This window comes from Pristiophorus japonicus, chromosome 18, assembly GCF_044704955.1.
Source record: "Pristiophorus japonicus isolate sPriJap1 chromosome 18, sPriJap1.hap1, whole genome shotgun sequence".
Taxonomy (NCBI): Eukaryota; Metazoa; Chordata; class Chondrichthyes; family Pristiophoridae; genus Pristiophorus; species Pristiophorus japonicus.
The window spans coordinates 109117339-109143676 of record NC_091994.1 but is presented as its reverse complement, the minus strand read 5'-3'; the positions used below and the strand labels follow the sequence as shown (position 1 = coordinate 109143676).

The 26338-nt window shown below is 49.6% G+C and overlaps 1 protein-coding gene across 4 annotated transcripts in view; it reads right to left on the bottom strand.

Annotated features, from left to right (window-relative positions):
- The window catches only part of pik3cd (phosphatidylinositol-4,5-bisphosphate 3-kinase, catalytic subunit delta), a 245206-nt gene that overhangs the window by 167743 nt on the left and 51125 nt on the right, over positions 1–26338 (bottom strand). For all 4 annotated transcript variants that reach the window (XM_070860520.1, XM_070860516.1, XM_070860517.1 and 1 more), the window contains one exon: positions 3409–3518. The gene's annotated coding sequence lies outside the window, so the exon portion shown is untranslated. The remainder of the gene's footprint in view (positions 1–3408; positions 3519–26338) is intronic.

The following is a 26338-nucleotide window of genomic DNA, read 5'->3' as shown; positions in this document are numbered from 1 at the left end:
TTCCCGGGATGGCAGGACTGACATATGAGGAGAGACTGGATCGACTGGGCTTATATTCAACTGGAGTTTAGAAGAATGAGAGAGGATCGCATAGAAACATATAAAATTCTGACAGGACTGGACAGGTTAGAGGCAGGAAAAATGGTCCCGATACTGGGAAAGTCCAGAACCAGGGGACATAGTCTAAGGATAAGGGGTAAGCCATTTAGGACCAAGATGAGGAGAAACTTCTTCACTTAGAGAATTGTGAACCTGTGCAATTCTCTACCGCAAGAAAGTTGTTGAGGTCAGTTCGTTAGATATATTCAAGAGGGAGTTAGTTATGGCCCTTACGGCTAAAGGGATCAAGGGGTATGGAGAGAAAGCAGGAAAGGGGTACTGAGGTAAATAATCAGCCATGATCATATTGAATGGGTGGTGCAGGCTTGAAGGGCCGAATGGCCTACTCCTGCACCTATTTTCTATGTTTCTATGTTTCAGAGAAGGATCACTCGGTTGATTCCAGAGTTGAGGGGGTTGACTTATGAGGATAGGTTGAGTAGCATAACAATTAGGAGCAGGAGTCGGCCATTCGGCCCCTCGAGCGTGATCCGTCATTCAATGAGATCATGGCTGATCTTCTACCTCAACGCCACTTTCCTGCACTATCCCCATGGTAACCATGGGTGAGACGCACGGTGATAAGTACACGGTAAAGTTACGGGGAGATGCATGTCCTGAGTTAGCGCCGGTGTTGAGAAAGCAGCAACGTCCGCGAATGCTTGCCGTGCAAGTGATGCTGCTGCTCAGGCGAGCGATGCGACTGCCCGTGAAATAGTCGTGGCCACAAAACCATCTTGTGAGGCAGAAACGCTGCAGTGATAGTGGGTCCAGACCAGCAGAGAGCTCGTGCAAGTACCAGCCTCGCAAGGAAAGAGTCGCTGAGAGAATCGATGATGTGGCGGAGAATTCGAACGGTGAGACCCCGGGATAAAGCAAAGTCCTTTTGCTGCTTATCCCAGCGCAGCTGGTGAAACTTGGAAACATAGAAAATAGGTGCAGGAGTAGGCCATGCGGCCTTCGAGCCTGCACCGCCGTTCAATAAGATCCTGGCTGATCATTCACCTCAGTACCCCTTTCCTGCTTTCTCTCCATACCCGACGTGGTGAATGCTGATGTGGATCGCCAGTCGGTATTCAGTCGGCGAGTTAACGACACCGCTTGTGTAGGTTGGGCCTATACACATTGGAGTTCAGAAGAATGAGAGGTGATCTTATCGAAACATATAAGATAATGAGGGGGCTCGACAAGGTGCATGCAGAGAGGATGTTTCCACTCATAGGGGAAACTAAAACTAGGGGACAAAGTCTCAGAATAAGGGGCGGCCCATTTAAAACTGAGATGAAGAGGAATTTCTTCTCTCTGAGGGTTGTAAATCTATGTAATTCTCTGCCCCAGAGAGCTGTGGAGGCTGGGTCATTGAATATATTTAAGGTGGAGATAGACAGATTTTTGAGCGATAAGAGTATAAAGGGTTATGGGGAGCGGGCAGGGAAGTGGACCCGAGTCCATGATCAGATCAGCCACGATCTTATTGAATGGCGGAGCAGGCTCGAGGGGCCGAATGGCCGACTCCTGCTCCTATTTCTTATGTGCCCTCGAGAAGGTGGTGGTGAGAGTTAGAAAAGGAGAGGGCTGAGTTTCAATGGGCTGAATGGCCTTTTCTCTAACCTGATATACATTTATATAACAAAGATCGCAAGATTAGCTTTGGAATTCTCTGCGCCAGTGGGCTGTGGATGCTGAGTCGTTGAGTATATTCAAGAAGGAAGAAAAATTGGATTTACATAGCGCCTTTCACGACCACCGGATGTCCCAAAGCGCTTTACAGCCAATGAAGTACATTTGGAGTGTATTCACTGTTGTAATGTGGGAAACACGGCAGCCAATTTGCGCATAGCAAGCTCCCACAGACTGCAATGTGATAATGACCAGATAATCTGTTTTAGTGATGTTGATTGAGGGATGAATATTGGCCAGGACACCGGGGATAACTCCCCTGCTTCTCTTCGAAATAGTGCCATGGGTTCTTTAAACCGAAGCTCCGTCTTCTGTGTCAGGCGGATGTAAAAGATCCCATGGCATTATTTCAAAGAAGAGCAGGGGAGTTCTGACGACTGACTCAGAGGCGAGTGTGCCAACCACTGAGCCACTAGCTGACACCAAACATTATCACACCAAATGTTATAACGCCAACATTAGCAGTATTACAACAACAACAAATTCCATTTTATATAGCACCTTTGCATATCCAAACAGCCCAGGGCTCTTCACCGGACCGTTATCAAATAATATTTGACACCGAGCCACAGGAAGAGATATTAGGAGGTGACCAAAAACATGGTCAAAGAGGTGGGTTTCAAGGAACGTCGTAAGGAAGAGAGAGAGAGAGAGAGAGAGAGAGAGAGAGAGAGAGAGGCGGAGAGGTTTAGGGTGAGACTTCCATAGCTTCTATAGCTTAGGGGTTATACAGCTGAAAGCATGGCCACCAATGATAGCGGGATGAAAAATACCAAGAGGAGGAATTTCACAACTATAAAGCAGTCACCCACAATCCTACTGGAGCTGTCAGACAATAACTAAAGTTATAGCACTCCTAGAAGTTTGAGATATATGCTATAACGTCTTGTATTTATATAGCGCCTTTAATGTTGTATAACATCCCAAGGCGCTTCATAGAAGTGTTGTCAAACAAAATTTGGCACCACACCATATAAAGAGACATTAGGGTAGATGAGAGGTAGAGAGAGCGGAGAGGTTTAGGGAGGGAGTTCCAGAGCTTAGAGCCAATAGTGGAGCGATTAAAATCGCAGATACTCAAGTGGCCAGATTTGGAGGAGCGCAGATATCTTGGAGGGTTGCAGGGTTGCAGGGCTGGAGGAGCTGACAGAGATAGGGAGGGGCGAGGCCATGGAGGGATTTGAAAACAAGGCTGAGAATTTTGAAATCGAGGCGCTGCTTATCCAGCCAATGTAGGTTCGAGAGCACAGGGGTGAACAGGACTTGGTGCGAGTTTTGGATCACCTCAAGTTTACGGAGCGTAGAATGTGGGAGGCCAGCCAGGAGTGCGTTGGAATAATCAAGTCTAGAGGTAACAAAGGCCTGGATGAGGGTTTCAGCAGCAGATGAGCTGAGGTAAAGACAGGGTTGGGCGATGCTACGGAGTGGAAGTAGTGATGCCGTGGATATATGCTCGGAAGCTCATCTCAGGGTCAAATATGACACCAAGGTTGCGAACAATATTGAACATCCCATCCTTTCGATAGTTAGAGAACAGATAACAGACACTCAGTAACAAAATACTTTACAGGGCTGAGGTTATTGAAGGAGTCTACATGCGCACTGCTCCACTCTCAAATTGGCACAAACCTTATTGTATCAGAAGAAAACACGAGTTATAAAGACCCCTGGTTCCATCGCCATCCATTTGACTTTCTATTGAAACAGCTTCACACTTGCGCTGGCCTGTTTCTGAGCCCCTGTTTCAAACAAAAAAATAAAAATAAGACATGGTCAACACAGCTACATCTAAAAACTGAAGCGTCATCAAAAGATCACACATTTTTTGTTTCAAAAATATACTTTATTCATAAAAATGTCAAAATACATTTCAATGGTGTCAAAATTCAGTACAATAGAAAAGCAAATTATAATTTAAATGGAGAATAATTGCAAAGTGCTGCAGTACAAAGGGACCTGGGGGTCCTTGTGCATGAAACACAAAGGGACCTGGGGATCCTTGTGCATGCAGGTACAGCAAGTAATCAGGAAGGCAAATGGAATGTTGGTCTTTATTGCAAAGGGAAGAGAGTATAAATGCAGAGAAGTCCTGCTACAACCGTACAGGGTATTGGTGAGGCCACACCTGGAGTACTGCGTGCAGTTTTGGTCTCCGTATTTAACGAAGAATATACTTGCGTTGGAGGCTGCTCAGAGAAGGTTCACTCGGTTGATTCCGGAGAGGAAGGTAGTTTGGGCCTCTACTCATTGGAGTTCAGAAGAATGAGAGATGATCTTATTGAAACTTATAAGATAATGAGGGGGCTCGACAAGGTGGATGCAGAGAGGATATTTCCACCCATAAGGGATACTAAAACTAGGGGACTATGGGCCCAAGTTTCCACACGATAAAAAACGGGCGCCCCTCCGAGCTGGGCGCCCGTTTTTCGCGCCTAAAACGGCGCCGGAAAAAAAACGCGCGATTCTGGAGAGCCCTGCAGCTCCTTGTCTGCTTGGCGCGGCGCCCAGGGGGGCGGAGCCTACACTCGCGCCAATTTTGTAAGTGGGAGGGGGTGGGTACTATTTAAATTAGTTTTTTTCCTGCCGGCAACGCTGCGCGTGCGCGTTGGAGCGTTCGCGCATGCTCAGTGTGAAAAAAAACATTGGCACTTGGCCATTTTTGTAGTTCTTTGCAGCTGTTTAATTTTTGAAATTTTTAAAATAAAAGCACATTGCCATCAGCACTTGCAGCCTTCTCACTGTCTCCTCCCCCGCCCCCCCCCGCCCACGGGAAGAACGGGCACCTCCCCTCCCCCCCCCACGGGAAGAACGGGCACCTCCCCTCCCCCCCCCTCCCCGCGGGAAAAACGGGCGCCTCCTCCTCCCCCCCCCCCCCCCCGCGGGAAGAACGGGCGCCTCCTCCTCCCCCCCCCCCCCCCGCGGGAAGAACGGGCGCCTCCTCCCCCCCCCCCCCCCCCCCGCGGGAAGAACGGGCGCCTCCTCCCCCCCCCCCCCGCGGGAAGAACGGGCGCCTCAGGCTGACTGCAGAATTCTCCGTGCCTTCACACAGGTAGGAAGATGGTTTAGTTAATCTTTTCTTTGCTTATAAATTTTTATTCAGGTTGGATTTATTTGTATAATATTTGTAGAAGTATAAATAAGGATGTATTGTAGAATTTAATGACTTCCCCCCCCCCCCCCACCTCGTTCTGGACGCCTAATTTGTAACCTGCGCCTGATTTTTTAATGTGTAGAACAGGTTTTTTCAGTTCTATAAAAATCTTCACTTGCTCCATTCTAACTTAGTTTGGAGTACGTTTTCACTGTGGAAACTTTCAAATCAGGCGTCAGTCGCCGGACACGCCCCCTTTTGAAGAAAAAATTCTGTTCCAAAGTAGAACTGTTCTACCTGACTAGAACTGCAGAAAAAATTGTGGAGAATTGCGATTTCTAAGATAGACCGTTCTCCACCAGTTGCTCCTAAAAATCAGGCGCAAATCATGTGGAAACTTGGGCCCATAGTCTCAGAATAAGGGGCCACCCATTTAAAACTGAGATGAGGAGAAATTTCTTCTCTCTTGGGGTTGTAACTCTGTGGAATTCTCTGCCCCAGAGAGCTGTGGAGGCTGGGTCATTGAATATATTTAAGGCGGAGTTAGACAGATTTTTGAGCGATAAGGGAGTGAAGGGTTATGGGGAGCGGGCAGGGAAGTGGAGCTGAGTCCATGATCAGATCAGCCATGATCTTATTGAATGGCGGAGCAGGCTCGAGGGGCCAAATGGCTGACTCCTGTTCCTATTTCTTATGTTCTTAAGTTCTCATCATTTGAGAAAGTTGAGATCAAAAGGGAAAAAAACCAAAACTGTAAATGCTGTATATCTGAAACTGAAACAGAAAATGCAGGAAATAACACATTTGGCCGGTCAGGATCTGAAAAGAGAAATACATTAAAATTTCAGGTGTGGACAGAATGTTCTGACTAAGGAGCGACATCTGAAAAATTAACCCATCCCGGGACTTGAGCACAAAAATCTAGGTTGACACTGCAGTGCAGTGCTGAGGGAGCACTGCACTGTCGGAGGGGCAGTGCTGAGGGAGTGCTACACTGTCGGAGGGGCAGTGCTGAGGGAGTGCTACACTGTCGGAAGGGCAGTGCTGAGGGAGTGCTGCACTGTCGGAGGGGCAGTGCTGAAGGAGTGCTGCACTGTCGGAGGGGCAGTGCTGAGGGAGTGCTGCACTGTCGGAGGGGCAGTGCTGAGGGAGTGCTGCACTGTCGGAGGGGCAGTGCTGAGGGAGTGCTGCACTGTCGGAGGCGCAGTGCTGAGGGAGCGCTGCACTGTCGGAGGTGCCGTCTTTCGGATGAAGCGTTAAACCGAGGCCCCGTCAGCTCTGTCAGGTGGACGTAAAAGATCCCAGGGCACTATTTCGAAGAAGAGCAGGGGAGTTATCCCCGGTGTCCTGGGCCAATAATTATCCCTCAATCAACATAACAAAAAAAACGATTATCTGGGTCATTTGTGGGAGCTTACTGTGCGCAAATTGGCTGCCGTGTTTCCCATATTACAACAGAGACTACACTCCAAAATTACTTCATTGGCTGTAAAGCGCTTTGAAACATCCGGCGGTCGTGAAAGGCGCTATATAAATGCATGTCTTGCTTTTTCAAAAATCTTTTCTCTCCACAGATGCTGATGGACTTGCTGGGGCCTCCCGGCATTTTCTGTCGCTGTTAATCAACAGGAGCAAGCCCTCTGCCAACCCGTCGGCACTCCTGCTCCGGAAGGGAACATCGGCTCGTGTTCCTGCTCGCCGTGGCAGCTCAATCGCTTTCCCGGGCACCAGCTCATCATATCCTCAAGAACATCGCAAGGCGTTGTGACACTCATGGATTACAAGGACCACCCTCAAAGCCTCCCTGATAAAGTGCAACATCCCCACCGACATCTGGGAGTCCCTGGCCCAAAGACCGCCCGAAGTGGAGGAAGTGCATCCGGGAGGGCGCTGAGCACCTCGAGTCTCGTCGCCGAGAGCATGCAGAAAGCAAGAGCAGGCAGCGGAAGGAGCGTGCGGCAAACCAGACTCCCCACCCACCCTTTCATTCAACCACTGTCTGCCCTACCTGTGACAGAGACTGTAATTCCCGTATTGGACTGTTCAGTCACCTGAGAACTCACTTTTAGAGTGGAAGCAAGTCTTCCTCGATTTCGAGCGACTGCCTATGATGAATGAATTACTTCTGAAGGGCGTTCACTTGGTTATTTAGGCAAATGCAGCAGCCAATCTATGCACAGCAGGGGCCTATGATCAGCAGCTGAAATACTCGGCCAGTTAATCTGTGGCTTTCCTTAAAAGGAGGAGGCGTGCTGATCCGGCCATCAGGCAAACTCTCTGCTGCCCTTGTTTTGAATAGTGCCATGGAATCCTGTGCTTCCACCAGAAATGTCAGCCTATATTATATGTGCAATGTATTCGCTCCATGGGTTCTTTGCTTAAGAATTCATAGCAACACATTGCTATTAAGAACTAGTTGGTTTATTAGCAAAAGGTTTAACGATCACACCACACATTACCAGTGGTCGGGGCGAAGGAGCAGCAAGAGTTCGTAGAGGGACGTGATCAGGGCCCAGAGGGGGCGAGGGCCCAGGGGCAGCAGGGGCCCAGCCCACACTGCGATGTGTGTGTGCACTCGTTCCGTGCAGCAGAGCTGGTCTCCAGTCGTCCTGGTTAATCCTGGTCACTGGACCAAGACCTAGCTCTGTCAAACCCGTGTGGTGGCTGGTGTGCAACGGTCACCCCACGTTAAAAAAATCCACGCACAGGCATCTTCCACCCTTCAACATGTAGTTCGGGATCCGGAATATTAGGTCCTTCATTGAAACGCCTGTGAACTCATCCCTTTTCGGCGTGGAAGCAAGTCATCCTCGCCTCGAGGGACCGCCTATGATGATGACATTACCAGTTCATCCACCAGGCTCACAACCACCTGCCTCATAGAAACATAGAAAATAGGTGCAGGAGTAGGCCATTCGGCCCTTCGAGCCTGCACCGCCATTCAATAAGATCATGGCTGATCATTCCCTCAGTACCCCTTTCCTGCTTTCTCTCCATACCCCTTGATCCCTTTAGCCGCAAGGGCCATATCTAACTCCCTTTTGAATATATCTAATGAACTGGCATCAACAACTCTCTGCGGCAGGGAATTCCACAGGTTCACAACTCTCTGAGTGAAGAAGTTTCTCCTCGTCTCAGTCCTAAATGGCCCACCTCTTATCCGAAGACTGTGTCCCCTGGTTCTGGACTTCCCCAACATCGGGAACATTCTTCCCGCATCTAACCTGTCCAGTCCTGTCAGAACCATCCTGGATCCCCCGAACCCAACTGGCTGGGGTTTTATTGAGGCTTGTGGCCAAGCCACTCCCAACTCAACAGCTCTACAAACCTGTGAGCACACTCTCAGGTGCATACATCATAATATGTTCCAAGTCCTGGAGCGGAACTTCAAAAGTCAGGTTTGACGAAGTTAGTGATAAATAAACAGCTTAACTGACATTACCTGGCCCTTGTATACATGTTTTATGCAATCTAAATTTGCTGCCCACTGAGCCACGTCTGACAGAAGAACTGCAAAATGGGTTAGGCTGGATTATGACATGATGGGCTGGATGGCCTCCTTCGGTGTTGTACATTGCTATGGTTCTGTGACAATGTCTTAAGCCCCATCTCCAGCCCACACTCGCTGCAAGTGGGGCTCCCTGCTGGGGTCACACAATCACCCCTTTATTGTAGAGAAAGAAAAGTGATTCCAGACAGCGCATCACCGGAAACCACCCTTTGAAAAGCGCTGAAGCAGTCTGGATGCCGTCACCATGGAGAGTGCACGACTGACTGCTTCAAACAATCGCCATGACGACAGCGGCCCATCACAGCAAGCGACCGGCCGCCTCACAGGGATCATGTTTCACATTACACTGTTGGAGGACTTCACAAAATGCACGTCTTGTATTCTATACACCGAATAACACATAACACACAGCACCTGCTGAAACCCTCCATCGCTAGAGTTCTTTAAATGGAGTCCCTCCCGGGTTGTCAATGGAATCTGTCAATGGGCTAATTTAGCTGGGATGTTATTTTCCAAAGATGAGAGGATTACACGGGATATACGGCACAGAAACAGGCCATTCGGCCCAACCAGTCCATGCCGGCGTTTATGCCCCACTCGAGCCTCCTCCCGTCTTTCCTCATCTAAATCTATCAGCATAACCCTCTATTCCCTTCTCCCTCATATGTTTGTCTGGCCTCCCCTTAAATGCATCAATACTATTCACTTCAACCTCTCCCTGTGGCAGTGAGTTCCACATTCTCACCACTCGTGAGGTAAAGAAGTTTCTTCTGAATTCCCTATTGGATCTCTTGGTGACTATCTTGTATTGATGGCCTCTAGTGTTGGTCTCATTGAAACATACAAGATTTAAGCACCTTTAGCATAGTAAATCGTCCCAAAGGTTTTCACAGGAACGTTATCAAAGAAAAATTGACACACAGCTGCACAAGGAGATATTGGGACCAAACGCTCGGCCAAAGATGCAAATTCTTTCTTCACGAAAGGAATATTAAAAAGTGAGTTGGTCAAACCACTCATTCAACAACGGTTCCGTCTTCATGGAAGAGGACACAAATAACATCCCAGAAATGCTGGAGAAACAAGGGTCTAGTGAGCGAGAGGAATTAAAGGAAACGATTATTAAGAAGAAAATAGTGCTGGAGAAACTAATGGGACTGAAGGTCTATAAATCCTCAGGGCGTAATGATCTGCATCCCAGAGTACTAAAAGAGGTAACCAAGGCGATATTGGGACAAAACACTTGGCCAAAGATGCAAGAAAGGAATATTAGAAGTGAGTTGGTCAAACCACTCATTCAACAACGGAGCATCCAGACCTCCCTACCACCTCCAGTGCACGCAGCTGTACCTAGACCAGCCCCTCTCCTTCCCCAGTCGCACCACTCAACCGGGTGAAAAACCCAACATTAATTTAACAGTGTGCACCACAGCTGCTGCAACAGGTTTGCTTCCTTCGTTGCCAACACGCACGCATTGTGCAACACGGTAAGGTGCCCTGCAAAGTGCTAACTCCATCAAGGCACGGATAACAAGCTACAGCTTATTTTGCATTTCAAAGTACAGACGAGTAAGAGCGCAGTGAAGCTGTACCACAACAAACGTGCATTTCGACTCAGCGCACGTTGGAAAACAGCCCATTTCAGCTCCAAATGGAGTCTGGCGCATGGATATTAAGACAAATGATTGAGAGTTTCTTAACCGAGAAGGGGATAAGGGATTATGGGGAGCGGGCAGGGAAGTGGGCCCGAGTCCATGATCGGCTCAGCCATGATTTCATTAAATGGCGGAGCAGGCTCAAGGGGCCGTATGGCCTACTCCTGCTGCTAGTTCTTATGTTCTTATATTGTCGGCTGCAAATTCTGCCGACGTGAAATGTGTTGCGGCTTCACATCGACTCGAAACGTGTGCACTGGGTCTCGCAGGTCAAGATCCGACTGACTCTGAAGTGAAGTGGAGAAAGAGGGAGGGGGAGACAGACAGAGAGAAGGAGAGAACGCGAGTATCTCCTCCAGTGTCTCTCACACCAGTGTCACATTGGTCCCAGCCCCAGATTCAGGCTACACTTAACACTACAGCTTAGCGCTGATGCAAAGCAAAACCGCTTTACATTAACGTACCAGCTAGCCTTGGCCCCCTTCGATTTCTCATCTGCACGGTGCCCCTTGGTGACATTCTCCAAAAATACAGTACCAGGTTTCACTTGTACGCTGATGACCCTCGGCGTTATCGCCCCCACCACCTCGCTTGACCCCCTGCATTGTGACGGATTTGTCACACTGCTTGTCCGACATCTTGGATGAGCAGAAACCTCCTCCAACTAAATACCGGGACGACAGAAGCCATCATCTTTAGGCCCAGCAACAGATTCCATTCCCTGACCACCGTTTCCATCCCTCTCCCTGGCAAGTGTCTAAAGCCGAGTGACTTCGGTGTTGTGTTTGACCTCAAGTCCCCGAGGTGAGCTTCGGACCACATATCGGCTCCATCCTCCTCCGCAACAATCGCCCTACTCCGCCCCTGCCTCAGCTCACGTGCTGCTGAAAATCTCATTCATGGCTTTGTTACCTCAAGACTTGACTATTCCACAGCCCTCCTGACCGGCCTCCCAGCTTCCACCCTTCACAAACTTGTGCTCATCCAAAAATCTACTGCCTGTGTCTTAACTCGCACCACGTCCTGTTTGCCCATCACCCCTGTGCTCGCTGACCTACACTGACTCCCGGTCCGACAACGCCTCATTTTAAAGTCCCATCCCTGTTTTCAAATCCCTCACCCCTCCCTATCTCTGTAATCTGCTCCAGTCTCACAAACCCCCCCCCCCCCCCCCCGCCCCGAGATGTCTGCGCTCCTCTAATTCTGGTCTCCTGAGCATCCCTGATTATAATCGCTCAACCATTGGTGGCCGTGCCTTCAGTTGCCTGGGCCCCAAGCTCTGGAACGCCCTGCCTAAACCTCTCCGCCTCTCTACCTCTCTTTCCTCCTTCAAGACGCTCCTTAAAACCTACCTCTTTGACCGAGCTTTTGGTCACCTGCGTTAATTTCTCCTTCTGCGGCTCGGTGTCAACATTTCTATTGCTAACGCTCTTGTGAAGCGCCTTGGGAAGCATTGCTAAGTTAAAGGCGCTATATAAATACAAATGGTTGTTGTTATAGTGTGAATGCTTCTTAACCCGTTAGCCACATGCTCAGCACAGAACTGAGCGGGCGATTGGAAGCCAATTGCGTTGAATGTTCAATGAATCTGTGCACACACAAACACGATAACAGGATATCCAACTGCAAAACAGAAACTACATTCACTGCATCAAAGTAAGAAATAGCAGCCCCCCCACAGCTCCCCCCACACCCCCCCCCCATTCTCACAACAGGCCTTTTTTCAATGGCTCTCCGTGGAGAAGCAACTTGCATTAACAACAAAGTGTCCACTCTTGGGAGAAGCAGGAACTGTTGGGGCACATTATAAAAACCGACAACTGGTGGGGAGAACTGCTGCTGTTTATTCTGGCCTTGTTCTATGTTTCTGAGCACAGTATTTCCACTCTGCTGAATCGGTTTTATACTGAACCTTCACCTGGTTAAGGTGCCCACATCTGTCTAGCAGCAGAACAGACAGCAGTTGGTTCGTGCCCACCACTGAGCGTTTAACTGTTGACATCAAAGACGCTTCATTGCAAAAACAGAATTGGTTCCCACACAGATTTTACCCGCCAGTCTTCAAGCAAAGCCTACAGATCAGGCAAGAAACACAGTTCACTCCGCAAACAGTGTCAACACCCTTTTGAGTACCCTGCATGTGGAAATAACTGAAGCCCCCACCACCACACTCTCCCCCCCCCCCCCCCCCGCCCCCGACTCAACACCTCGACTAGACAATCTTGTTTTTCAATGTTGAGATAACATAACCCGCCCGCCCACCAGACACAGTTGGCGCAAGGAGCTTTATTACTGATTAAAACTTGACTTTAGTCCGAGTTGTTGGAGCTTCCACAAACCAAAATGGATCAGGTTCTGATGAAGGATGGTAATGCCCAAAACATTCAGCCGTCGGTTCCCTTCATTGACCCACTGTGTATTTCCAATGAGTTCTGCTTTGGTTAATGGCTTCCACATTTCACGATTCAAAGCTCCGATACCTACGCACCATCCTGACTTGCAAGTATATCGGCCGTTCCTTTATCGTCACGGAGTCAAAATCCTGGAACTCCCTCCCTAACAGCACTGTGGGAGCACCTTCACCACACGGACTGCAGCGGTTCAAGAAGGTGGCAGCTCACCACCACCTTCTCAAGGGGCAATTAGGGATGGGCAATAAATGCCGGCCTTGCCAGCGATGCCCACATCCCAGGAAACAAACTTTAAAAAATGTTAACAATAAGATAAAAAGAAGAGAAAAAATGTGCTCGGACTGTAATCTTGTCAGTTCTGCACCTCTTTCAGTTGTTGCAGTACTGGGCATTCTCAACAAATCAACTCCAACCACATCATTATCATAGGCAGTCCCTCGGAATCGAGGAAGACTTGCTTCCACTCTTAGAATCAGTCCTTAGGTGGCTGAACAGTCCAATACGAGAACCACAGTCCCTGTCACAGGTGGGACAGACAGTGGTTGAAGGAAAGGGTGGGTGGGGAGTCTGGTTTGCCGCACGCTCCTTCCGCTGCCTGCGCTTGTTTTCTGCATGCTCTCGGCGACCAGACTCGAGGTGCTCAGCGCCCTCCTGGATGCACTTCCTTCACTTAAGGCGGTCTTTGGCCAGGGACTCCCAGTTGTCGGTGGGGATGTTGCGCTTTATCAGGGAGGGTGTCCTTGTAACGGTTCCTCCGCCCACCTTTGACTCGTTTTCCCGTGAGGCAGGATTATTGGTGGATGTGCCACTGGGTCCAAAGTGAACTCCCACTTAAGCCCCGCCCAAAACATCCTCCCAGGAACAGAAACATGGATTTCGTTGGGTTGGCCATAACTGGGCTGAAAGGCAGATTGTGATTCTTCCTCGTACTTCCTGGAATGGAGACCACGAGGGAGGAGGGCTGATGACCCCAGAGTACCCATTGGCAGAGTCCCGAGGGTAAAGCAGCCCTCAATCCTGCACCTGGTAATGGTGGAACATTATCAGCAAAGAACTGTATGGGCAGGGGCGTTTCCACGTTGGTGGAAAGCGTTCCAGGGTTGTGGCAGCGTTGCTCGGTTCCAGTGCTCCCAACGCTCAGTCGGAAGGCTGCAAATTCGAGCCCCACTCCAGGAACTTGAGCACATCCTCCAGGCCAACATATCAAAGCAGAACTGAAGGAGTGCTGCATTGTTGTAGTTCACAGTATCAGCTGTGGCTCAGTAGGCAGCTCTCCTGCCTGAGTCAGAAGGTTGTGGGTACAAGTCCCACTCCAGGGACTTGAGCACAAAAAAAATCTAGGCTGACACTCCAGTGCAGTGCTGAGGGAGTGCTGCACTGTCGGAGGTGTCGTCTTTCGGATGAGACGTTAAATCGAGGCCCCGTCTGCCCTCTCAAGTGGACGTAAAAGATCCCATGGCACTATTTCGAAGAAGAGCAGGGGAGTTGTCCCCAGTGTCCTGGGGCCAATATTTATCCCTCAATCAACACAACAAAAAAAACAGATTATCTGCGTCATTGTCACATGGCTGTTTGTGGGAGCTTGCTGTGTGTAAAAAATTGGCTGCCGTGTTTCCCACATTACAACAGTGACTACACTTCAAATTGGTTGCAAAGCGCTTTGAGATGTCCGGTGGATGTGAAAGGCGCTATATAAATGTAAGTCGTTCTTTCCCATTTTTCCGAATTAGATGTTAAACCGAGGCCCTACCTGGAACTAAGTTCCCATGGCACTTTTCAAAGGACAGCAATGGAGTTCTCCTGGTGTCCTGGCCAACATTGATTCATCAACCAACCACACCAAAACTAACTCATCAGTCCTCTCACCGCGGTTGATGGGATCTTGCTATGCATTATTTGGCTACCATATTTGCCTGTAAAACAACTGCGTTGCACTTGCATTTATTTTCTGTGAAGCACTTCAGGACGTGCTGTGTGGATATGAAAGGCCCTATACGAGTTCAAGTTCTTTCTTTCATTAAAGACTCCATGCCACAGAGTTGGAATGGACACACGTTCAAGTCTTGGCCGCTTGCTGATAGGAGCTTTGCTGGGCCGAGGTGGTGACCTCATGCGGCGAGGCGAGGCGAAGAGGACCATCCCTCCCAGTGACGAGTTACACCGGGGGCAGCCTTGGGATCAGACAATGCCCTCATCCTCTCGACAGCGGAAGCTGTACGGAGAGAACCAACCCAAATTTACCGTTACTCCTGGCTGGCCTCCCACCTTCTACCCTAAGAAAACTAGAGGTCACCCAAAACTCGGCTGCCCCGTGTCCTAACTCGCACCGAGTCCTGCTCACCCATCACCCCCTGTGCTCGCCGACCTACACTGGCTCCCGGTTAAGCAACGCCTAGATTTCAAAATTCTCATCCTGGTATACAAATCCTTCCAAGGCCTGGCCCCTCCCGATCTCTGTAATCTCCACCAGCCCCACACCCGCTCCCCCCCTACCCCCGAGCCCCACAACCCCCCCCCCGCAAACCCCCCAACCCCACCCCGAACCCCCATAAAACACCCCCCCACAAACACCACCCCCCACACAACCCCCCCAACCCCACCCCCCACAAACCCCCCCCCAACCCCACCCCCCACAAACCCTCCCCCCACAAACCCCCCCAACCCCACCCCCCACACAAACCCCCCCCCCACAAACCCCCCACACAAACCCCCCCCAACCCCACGCCCCACACAAACCCCCCCCCCAACCCCACCCCCCACACAAACCCTCCCCCAACCCCACCGCCCAAAACCCCCCCCAGCCCCACAACCGCCCCCCTCCACCACATCCACCTGAGGGGGCAGACGGGGATCTCGGTGTAACATCTTATCCGAAAGACGGCACCTCTGACAGTGTGGCGCTCCCTCAGTACTGCCCCTCCGACAGTGCGGCGCTCCCTCAGTACTGCCCCTCCGACAGTGCGGCGCTCCCTCAGTACTGCCCCTCCGACAGTGCGGCGCTCCCTCAGTACTGCCCCTCCGACAGTGCGGCGCTCCCTCAGTACTGCTCCTCCGACAGTGCGGCGCTCCCTCAGCACTGCCCCTCCGACAGTGCGGCACTCCCTCAGTACTGCCCCTCCGACAGTGCGGCGCTCCCTCAGCACTGCATTGGAGTGTCAGCCCAACACTGGAAATATTACAAAAAACCACAGGAGTTTTAAAACAATTAAAAAATAAATGAATACAATAAACACACATGACGTAATTGAGTGAGGAATGTAGCCTGTTGTGAGGAGTTTGGGGTTTGCCTTTTTCCATTACAACAGCGCTTTGGGACGTCCTGAGGTGATGAAAGGCGCTATATAAATGCAAGTTCACTTTCATTATGTAACTACACCCTCTGTGCAGCTTGACTTTCCCCAGTTTGCCACAAAAGCTTTCTTTTTAGAATGCTGTGTGATAAGGATGATCATTTACAGTGCACCATGTGGCTCTTGCACTCAATAATCAAAAAACCCGTGTGTGCTCTCCAACGGATGAACAATACTGTACTGTATACAAAATATCTACACCAGCCTCACAGAAATTATTCCCATACATTCTGCTGCTTTGCCCACAAGCCATTTATAGCGACAAGTTTAATTATTACCCCTCCGCCCACCCCCTACAATAAGGATTGCGTGCAATAGTGAATTATTCAAAATTCTGCTCAGAAACTGCATTTAGTTTTCTTAAGGATGCGGTACGATAGCACAGTGGTTATATCACTGGACTAGTAATCCAGACCCTGGACTAATGATCCAAAGACACGAGTTTAAATCCCACAACAGCAGCTGGGGAATTTAAATTCAGTTAATTAATCAGCTACGGTGACCATGAAACTACCGGAATGTCATAAAAACCCATCTGGTTGATTAATGTTCTTTTTAGGGAAGAGAATCTGCTTACTTACTTACTTGCCTTAATTAGCCGAGGCATAGAATGCAAGAGCAGGGAAGTTATGCTTGAACTGTATAAAACACTAGTGAGGCCACAGCTGGAGTACTGCGTGCAGTTCTGGTCACCACATTACGGGAAAGATGTGATTGCACTAGAGAGGGTACAGAGGAGATTTACGAGGATGTTGCCTGGACTGGAGAATTTTAACTATGAGGAAAGATTGGAGAGGCTGGGGTTGCTTTCTTTGGAACTGAGGAGGCTGAGGAGAGACCTTATTGAGGTGTGTAAAGTTATGAGGGGCCTAGAGTGGATAGGAAGGATCTATTTCCCATAGCAGAGGGGTCAAGAACCAGGGGACATAGGTTTAAAGTAATTGGTAGGAGGTTTAGAGGGGATTTGAGGGGGAATTTCTTCACCCAGAGGATGGTGGGGGTCTGGAACTCACTGCCTGAAAGGGTGGTAGAGGCAGAAACCCTCATTGCATTTAAAAAGTACTTGGATGTGCACTTGAAGTGCTGTGACCTACAGGGCTACGGACCAAGAGCTGGAAAGTGGGATTAGGCTGGGTAGCTCTTTGTCGGCTGGCACGGACACGATGGGCCAAAATGACCTCCTTCTGTGCTGTAAATTTCTATGATTCTATGATTACCCGGTCTGGCCTATATGTGACTCCAGACCCACAGCAATGTGGTTGACTCTTAACTGTCCTTTGAAATGGCCCAGCCAGCCACTCAGTTGTACAAGGTAGCTCACCATGATCATCGGAATCGAGGAAGACTTGCTTCCACTCCAAAAGTGAGTTCTCAGGTGACTGTACAGTCCAATACGGGAATTAGTCTCTGTCACAGATGGGACAGACAGTGGTTGAAGGAAAGGGTGGGTGGGGAGTCTGGTTTGACGCACGCTCCTTCCGCTGTCTGCATTTGTTTTCTGCATGCTCTCGGCGACGAGACTCGAGGTGCTCAGCGCCCTCCCAGATGCTCTTCCCCCACTTAGGGCGGTCTTTGGCCAGGGACTCCCAGGTGCCGGAGGGGATTTTGCACCTTATCAAGGAGACTTTGAGGGTGTCCTTGTAACGTTTCCTCTGCCCACCTGGGGTTCACTTGCCGTGTAGCAGTTCCGAGTAGAGCGCTTGCTTTGGGAGTCTTGTGTCAGGCATGGGGACAATGTTGTCCGCCCAACGGAGCTGGTCGAGTGTGGTCAGTGCTTCGATGCTGGAGATGTTGGCCTGATCGAGGACACTATCGTTGGTGCGTCTGTCCTCCCAGGGAATTTGCAGGATCTTGCGGGGCAGGGCTGGTGGTATTTCACCAGTGACTTGAGGTGTCTGCTGTATACCACCACCATGTTCTCAAGGGCAATAAATGCCAGCGACGCCTACATCCCATCAACAGATTTTTTTTAAATCCTTAAGAAATAAATATTTTATTTTAAAAAGATTAAAAGCCCAGCCAGTTGAAAAAAATTATCCTTTATGTATTAAACAATGCCATAAAACCATTTTGTCCACTTAATTTCACCATAAAATGAAGCGGGACGTGGTTACTATTGCCCAGACAGCCCAGTGTTCTTTCGCAAAATGATCTGAATATTATTGCCTTATTCTGCAGAATTAAATTGTTTTTAAATCGCACTTTTAAAAAATGAATTAATTCCCCGTGTTTCGATCACAGAATATGGTGCAGCATTCTTCTGCGGAAACAGAAATTAAATTAAAGACAACCGTGCCGAATAAAGTGTTTTTTTTTTTATGGAGTGGAGTGCGGAGCTGAAACAAAGAAACATAGAAAATAGGTGCAGGAGTAGGCCATTCGGCCCTTCGAGCCTGCACCGCCATTCAATGAGTTCATGGCTGAACATGCAACTTCAGTACCCCATTCCTGCTTTCTCGCCATACCCCTTGATCCCCCGAGTAGTAAGGACTTCATCTAACTCCCTTTTGAATATATTTAGTGAATTGGCCTCAACAACTTTCTGTGGTAGAGAATCCCACAGGTTCACCACTCTCTGGGTGAAGAAGTTTCTCCTCATCTCAGTCCTAAATGGCTTACCCCTTATCCTTAGACTGTGACCCCTGGTTCTGGACTTCCCCAACATTGGGAACATTCTTCCTGCATCTAACCTGTCTAAACCCGTCAGAATTTTAAACGTTTCTATGAGATCCCCTCTCATTCTTCTGAACTCCAGTGAATACAAGCCCAGTTGATCCAGTCTTTCTTGATATGTCAGTCCCGCCATCCCAGGAATCAGTCTGGTGAACCTTCGCTGCAATCCCTCAATAGCAAGAATGTCCTTCCTCAAGTTAGGAGACCAATACTGTACACAATACTCCAGGTGTGGCCTCACCAAGGCCCTTTACATCTGTAGCAATACCTCCCTGCCCCTGTACTCAAATCCCCTTGCTATGAAGGCCAACATGCCATTTGCTTTCTTAACCACCTGCTGTACCTGCATGCCAGCCTTCAATGACTGATGTACCATGACACCCAGGTCTCATTGCACCTCCCCTTTTCCTAATCTGTCACCATTCAGATAATAGTCTGTCTCTCTGTTTTTTCCACCAAAGTGGATAACCTCACATTTATCCACATTATACTTCATCTGCCATGCATTTCCCCACTCACCTAACCTATCCAAGTCGCTCTGCAGCCTCATAGCATCCGCCTCGCAGCTCACACTGCCACCCAACTTAGTGTCATACAGCGGTACGTGAGTGAAAGGGTTAAAAGCTGCTGTGCATGCAACAGGGGCTGCACCGACAAGCATTCCGTTCACAGTGATGGGCTCAGTAAAATCTCCCTGCAATAAACAGATAAATATCAAATAGTGTTTTGTGCAAAGATCAAATCGACGTTTCAGCAGCAGTTTTCTTTTGATAATGAACTCGTGTTTGCCTCAACCGAAGTTTGCGCTGCGAGAGGAGGCAGTGTATGTGTGTCAATAGTTTTTGTTTAATTGGGTCAGTAGTGGCTCAGTGGGCAGCACTCTCGCCTCCGAGTCAGAAAGTCATGGGTTCAAGCCCCACTCCAGAGACTAGTGCACAAAATCTCAGCTTTGGAACAGAGGAGGCTGAGGGAAGACCTTATGGAGGTGTGCAAAATTATGAGGGGCCTGGATAGAGTGGATGGGAAGGACCTGTTTCCTAGCAGAGGGGTCAACAACCAGGGGGAGTAGATTTAAAGTGATTGGTAGGAGGTTTAGAGGGGATGTGAGGGGAAAGGTCTTCACCCAGAGGGTGGTGGGGGTCTGGAACTCACGGCCTGAAAGGGTGGTAGAGGCAGAAACCCTCACCACATTTAAAAAGTACTTGGATGTGCACTTGAAGTGCCGTAACCTACAGGGCTACGGACCCAGAGCTGGAAAGTGGGATTAGGCTGGGTAGCTCTTGGTCGGCCGGTGCGGACACAATGGGCCGAATGGTCTCCTCCTGAGCTGTAAATTTCTATTCTATGGAACTTTCAAACCGGAATTGGATAAATACTTGGAAGGGGGAAGGGCAGGGGGAGTGGGATTAACTGGACACATGCACGATGGGCCGAATGGCCTCCTCCTGAGCTGCGCCGTTCTGTCACTACATCTTCACACTGCGGCTTGAATCAACAAGCTTCTGATTCAGGCATGGGTGTTCGCAACTGGGGCAAGCTGACACCTGGTTACAAAAACACAGATACTGACAAAAACAAGATGATGATTACGGAAGGGGACCAAAGTCGTGATTGAAGAGTCGGCTGTGAGGAGGCTTGTGAAGGTGGGGCCAGTTGGCGGAGTTTAGTAAGAGAATTCCAGCCAGCCAGGCTGTGTCCACTGAAGGTTTTCCACCAATCCTAAATTCCTGCAACACAGAAGGAGGCCATTCGGCCCATCATTTCTGGGCTGGCTCTCAGAGAGCTGTCCAATTAGTCCAGTGCCCCCTGCTCGTTCTTGCAAATGATAGCCACTCTGCCACAAGGCCACAGAGATCACCATGGATACGTGCCCCAGTCCCCAATGTCATCCTCAATCCTCCTCACCAATGGCAGACTCGCCAGGATGTTTATGAAAGAGGAACTGTCTGGTGGCTGGCTGCCAGACAAGAGGTTAGCGACAGAGGTTAGCATCTGTGTTCTGCAACGCGACACCAATGTTCCAACGGGTGGCAGAGCTGACAAACTGAAGGAAAGGGTGGTTCCCATTATCGTGGCCAATATCCACTTCCCACCACCACCAGAAATATAGAGAAGTTGCACACCAACACAAGGGTGGTTGGAGCACATATTTGCTGCGTGGACATGGGATTTCACAGAGGGCAGATCCCAATTTCAGCCCTAAAGAACTACAGAATACTGGGGGTGATATTCAACTTGGGCCATAGTGCATTGGCAGCCCGTTTTACAGAAAATCGGGCAGAGTGTAATGTGGGCAGCCAAGTCAGAACCGGCCGGGATGCATTACGCTGCCACAGAGTTGTTTGTTGCACAAGGCGTCAACACTGTGAGGTTGTCATTGCCAAGTTGACACCAAAAACAAAAGCAGCATGCATGAAACCACTAACGTGGTGCACAAATCCACAATTTTTTTAAAAATGTAAGATTAAGAACGTCTCACATTGAGTGCAATTGGAACCTATGAACTCGAAAACTCATGAACTGCGACAAACAGTTGCACACGGACTGCAGCGGTTCAAGGTGGCGGCTCACCACGATCTTCTCGAGGGTGCATAAGAACACAAGAAATAGGAGCAGGAGTCGGCCATTTGGCCCCTCGAGCCTGCTCCACCATTCAATAAGATCATGGTTGATCTGATCATGGACTCAGCTCCACTTCCCTGCCCGCTCCCCATAACCCTTCACTCCCTTATCACTCAAATATCTGTCTATCTCCACCTTAAATATATTCAATGACCCAGCCTCCACAGCTCTCTGGGGCAGAGAATTCCACAGATTTACAACCCTCAGAGAAGAAATTCCTCCTCATCTCAGTTTTAAATGGGCGGCCCCTTATTCTGAGACTGTGCCCCCTAGTTTTAGTTTCCCCCATCAGCGGAAATATCCTCTCTGCATCCACCTTGTCAAGCCCCCTCATTATCTTATAAGTTTCAATAAGATCACCTCTCATTCTTCTGAATTCCAATGAGTATAGGCTCAACCTACTCAACCTTTCCTCATAAATCAACCCCCTCAGCTCCGGAATCAACCTAGTGAACCTTCTCTGAACAGCCTCCAATGCAAGTATATCCTTCCTTAAATACGGAGACCAAAACTGCACATAGTATTCCAGGTGTGGCCTCACCAATACCCTGTACAGTTGTAGCAGGACTTCTCTGCTTTTATACTCCATCCCCCTTGCAATAAAGGCCAACATTCCATTGGCCTTCCTGATTACTTGCTGTACCTGCAGACTCACTTTGTGTTTCCTGCACAAGGACACCCAGGTCTCTCTGTACTGCAGTGCTTTGTAATTATTCACCACCAAGTTGTTTATTGTACAAGACATCAACACGTTGTGGCTGTCATTACCAAGTTGACACCAAAAACGAAAGCGTGAAACCACTAACGTTGTGCATAAATCCACAATTTTTTTTTAAAATGCAAGATTAAGAACGTCTCACATTGAGTGCAATTGGAACCTATGAACTCGAAAACTCATGAACTGCGACAAACAGTTGCACACGGACTGCAGCGGTTCAAGGTGGCGGCTCACCACCATCTTCTCGAGAGTGCATAAGAACACAAGAAATAGGAGCAGGAGTCGGCCATTTGGCCCCTCGAGCCTGCTCCACCATTTAATAAGATCATGGCTGATCTGATTATGGACTCAGCTCCACTTCCCTGTCCGCTCCCCATAACCCTTCACTCCCTTATCGCTCAAAAATCTCTTTCCGCCTTAAATATATTCAATGACCCAGCCTCCACAGAGAACGCCAAAGATTCACGACCCTCCGAGAGAAGAAATTCCTCCTCATTTCCGTTTTAAATGGGCACGTAGGGACGGACAATAAATGCCGGCCTTGCCAGCGACACCCACATCCCGTGAAGTGAGGCGGCGAGCTCTCCTGGGTCCGGTCGGGAGCTTCGGGCCGGGTTTGGCGACAGCGCTGAGCAGCATCGGCGGGTGTGCAACGCCTCGCGCTGCGACACCGCCGCGAGTTTTGACTCGAGCCCGACCCGCCCGCCCCGAATCGCGGCTCGCAACGGCCGCCTGGGGAAACCAGGAGCACGGCACAGCGCTGTAACGGTAAGTGCAGGCGTTCGTTCTTTGAACCTTTCTGACGATTTGTGTTGTGGTGGCGTGGGCAATGTTTGTGTGTGTTTTTTGGGGGGAAAAAGGTCGTGCCTTCCCCCCACCCCCCGCCCCTCCCCAAGGCCTCTCTCAGAGCGCACACAGCCTAGCACTTTAGCTCACGAGGTTCCCAATTTTGTGCCTCCGTTCACGCTGCGCACCCTGGCACAGGGCCCAGATGCCGAAAATTCCTCACGATAGCGCCACCTATTCCCGCACGGGAACTTTCCCCGCCTCTGTTTTCAGCCCGAAAACTGAAAAGCATAACCTTCAGGCCCCAGCGACACTTAAAGCAGAAACACTGCAACTGAGCACGTGTCCAGTTTGAGCCCTGAAGCCCAAGCTCCGGTCGCGGGGGCTGCGTGGCGAAAGGTTTGCTCGGTCACAAAGCTGCCCCACGATTGAAGCTCGACCTCCAATGGTGCAGGAGTCTCGCCAGGCCGCAGCTGCAGGAGGACGATGAGAACCATGCAGGCTTACTTGGTGGGAGGCTCCAACAGCGCTGGCCTGCTCTTTATTTGGCGATGTCGGGGCCACCTTTCAATGGGTCTATTTGTAGAGCGGAGAGGCGAGGCGAGACACTTCCGAGAAACTGCTTCTCAGAACTCTCGATGTGGGCTAGTAAAGGGCTACGGGGGTTGTCAGTTGTTTTCCCTTTATAAACTTCTGCTTTAAATGTAAATTCCTTTTTTTGATGTCCGGTTGCGTTGATCGAATATGCTCAGCAAGTGCTGGTCTACATTGAAGCAAGTCGGTTAAGGACATTGGGTAAAAGAAGCCAAAACACACGGTAAGCCGCACGCCTACATTCCACAGCCAGAACTTGCGTTTATAATTGTTCCTTTAACTTGGTGAAACGTTCCAAGGTGCTTCACGGGAGCGTAGTCAAACAAAAATCGACAGCTGAGCCAAAGAAGGAGACATTCGGACATCTAATCATCACAAGGCTGAGAAAAATCTGCTGTTTTTGAGTCTGCCCGCCATTTCCCCAACTGCAGTTCATTTTAAAAATCAGATAGCAGGAAAATACCGTCCCACTGGTACCTCACCCAGTGCCAGTTGTAATGTATTTGTTTCAAGAATCCATAGCAACACGTTGCTGTTAAGAACTAGTTGGTTTATGAGCAAAAGGTTTAACAATCACACGACACATTACCGGTTCATCCACCAGGCTCACAACCACCCTGCCTCATCGTGGATCCCCCGAACCCAACTGGCTGGGGTTTTATTGGGTCTTGTGAACATCACCTGACTGGCGAAGCCACTCCCCAACTCAACAGCTCTACAACTATTGTGTGTGAAACAATAATCAAGAGGCACTAAAACCGACAAATTAACCAATAAAACTTTTTAAACAATAAATGGTCAAATTAAAATTTGGTTGCCGGGGGTGATGATGCACTCCAGTCCCTCTGGCGCCCACCTCTCGCGGGCAACAGCTCTACAACTATTTTAGCTGTAACCTAATAATCAAGTGCCCCCTGATTAAAGGGGGGGGTGGTGGGGGCACACTCCAAAAACTTTTCAAGTGTCCCCTTTATTTTTAGGGCAGTAAAAACACAAATTATACAAGTGCCCCCTGGCTAAAAGGGGGGGGGGGGGGGGGGAAACACTAAAACCAGCACATTAAACAAATTAAACTTTAGACAAACATCAAATTAAAATTTGGTTGCGGGGGGGGTGATGATGCACTCCAGTCCCTTCGGCGCCCACCTCTCGCGGGCAACAGCTCCACAGACCTGGGAGCGTACACACAGGTGCACACGTTACACAAGTCATCCGAGAGCTGAGATCGTGCTGGTGGCGGGACATTCAAATCAAGTCCAATTCTGCGGGAACCTTGGTGGATTGTCCCACGCCGTTGCCCAGGGTCTCAGTGTACGGCTGCAGCTGCTGGGGGTTTTTGGTCTGTACAGCTTAATGCCACACACAGGAGGTCCGTCCACCCATTGAGGGTGGTGGTGGGGGCGATAGACCTTTGACTGAACGCAGTGATTATCAGAACATAAGAATTAGGAGCAGGAGTCGGCCATTCGGCCCCTCGAGCCTGCCCCGCCATTCAATAAGATCATGGCTGATCTTCGACCTCAACTCCACTTTCCTGCACTATCCCCATATCCAAAAATTTATCGATCTCTGTCTTGAATATACTCAAAGACTCCACTGTCCTCTGGGGTAGAGAATTCCAAAGATTCACCAACCTCTGAGTGAAGAAGTTTCTCCTCATCTCAGTCCTAAATGGCCGACCCCTTATTCTGAGACTGTGACCCCTGGTTCTAGACTCCCCAGCCCGGGGGAAACATCCTCCCTGCATCCACCCTGTCCAGCCCTGTAAGAATTTTGTATGTTTCAATGAGATCACCTCCCATTCTTCTAAGCTCGAGAGAACATTTTGCCTATGGCTGGGCCACACGAATAAAGTGGTGTAACCCACGGAGATGGATTCTCAGTCTATTCACCCATTCACATAAAACGGGATAAGTCATTGCCAAGGTCAGCGGCTGGCCATTTACAGAAAGATGGGTGGATTGCGCCCTCAAGGTGCAAGTCAGGATCCCGGAATCACTGACTGATCGTAAACCAGTGGCCGCTGCTTTTATTTCCCTTTTGCACGTCTTTTTGAAGTAGTTTCGGCAAACGACCGGCAGCATTGGAAATCTTTATCCAAAAATATGGGAGGAGTTACAAATAGGACGGTTAAAAAAAAAAGTACTTTAAATGGTCCACTTATTGCCGTTAACAGAGCTTTTGAAGTTCAAGCGAGTAGTCAGGATAAACAGTCTGCATTGATTACAGCTTGTCAATGCAAGGTCATCCCCGTAGGTTGCATGTGTCTGAGCTTACCATACCCAGTTACAGACACAGGCACCAGTCGCAGGGCATGGCTTTACATCCTCAACTAAAACATAAAACCCAGCCCAGAGGAAATGAAGTGAAACTCGAGAGTATCTATCGAGCCCCTCACGCTGCATTATTCATCCTCAACTGTTTTCTTTCAGTAACTGGACATTCCACTACTCCATCTGGAATACATGACGATCTTCCTCTATGCTATTCCAATGCTCCTCTGGCCAACCTCCCATCTTCCACCCGACACAAACACAAGCTAAACTCGGCTGCCCCGTGTCCTAACTCGCACCAAGTCCTGCTCACCCATCACCCCCTGTGCTCGCTGCCCCGTGTCCTAACTCACACCGAGTCCCGCTCACCCATCACCCCCTGTGCTCACTGACCCCGTGTCCTAACTCACACCCAGTCCCACTCACCCATCACCCCCTGTGCTCGCTGCCCCGTGTCCTAACTCACACCGAGTCCCGCTCACCCATCACCCCCTGTGCTCGCTGCCCCGTGTCCTAACTCACACCGAGTCCCGCTCACCTATCACCCCCTATGCTCGCTGCCCCGTGTCCTAACTCGCACCAAGTCCCGCTCACCCATCACCCACTGTGCTCGCTGCCCCGTGTCCTAACTCACACTGAGTCCCGCTCACCCATCACCCCCTGTGCTCGTTGCCCCGTGTCCTAACTTGCACCGAGAACCATTCACCCATCACCCCTTGTGCTCGCTGACCTACTGTGGCTCCCGGTCCGGCAACGCCTCAATTTTAAAATTCTCATCCTCGTGTTCAAATCCCTCCACAGCCTCACCCCTCCCCATCTCTGATACCTCCTCCTGCCCTGTAAACCTCGGTGATATCTGCGCTCCTCTAATTCTG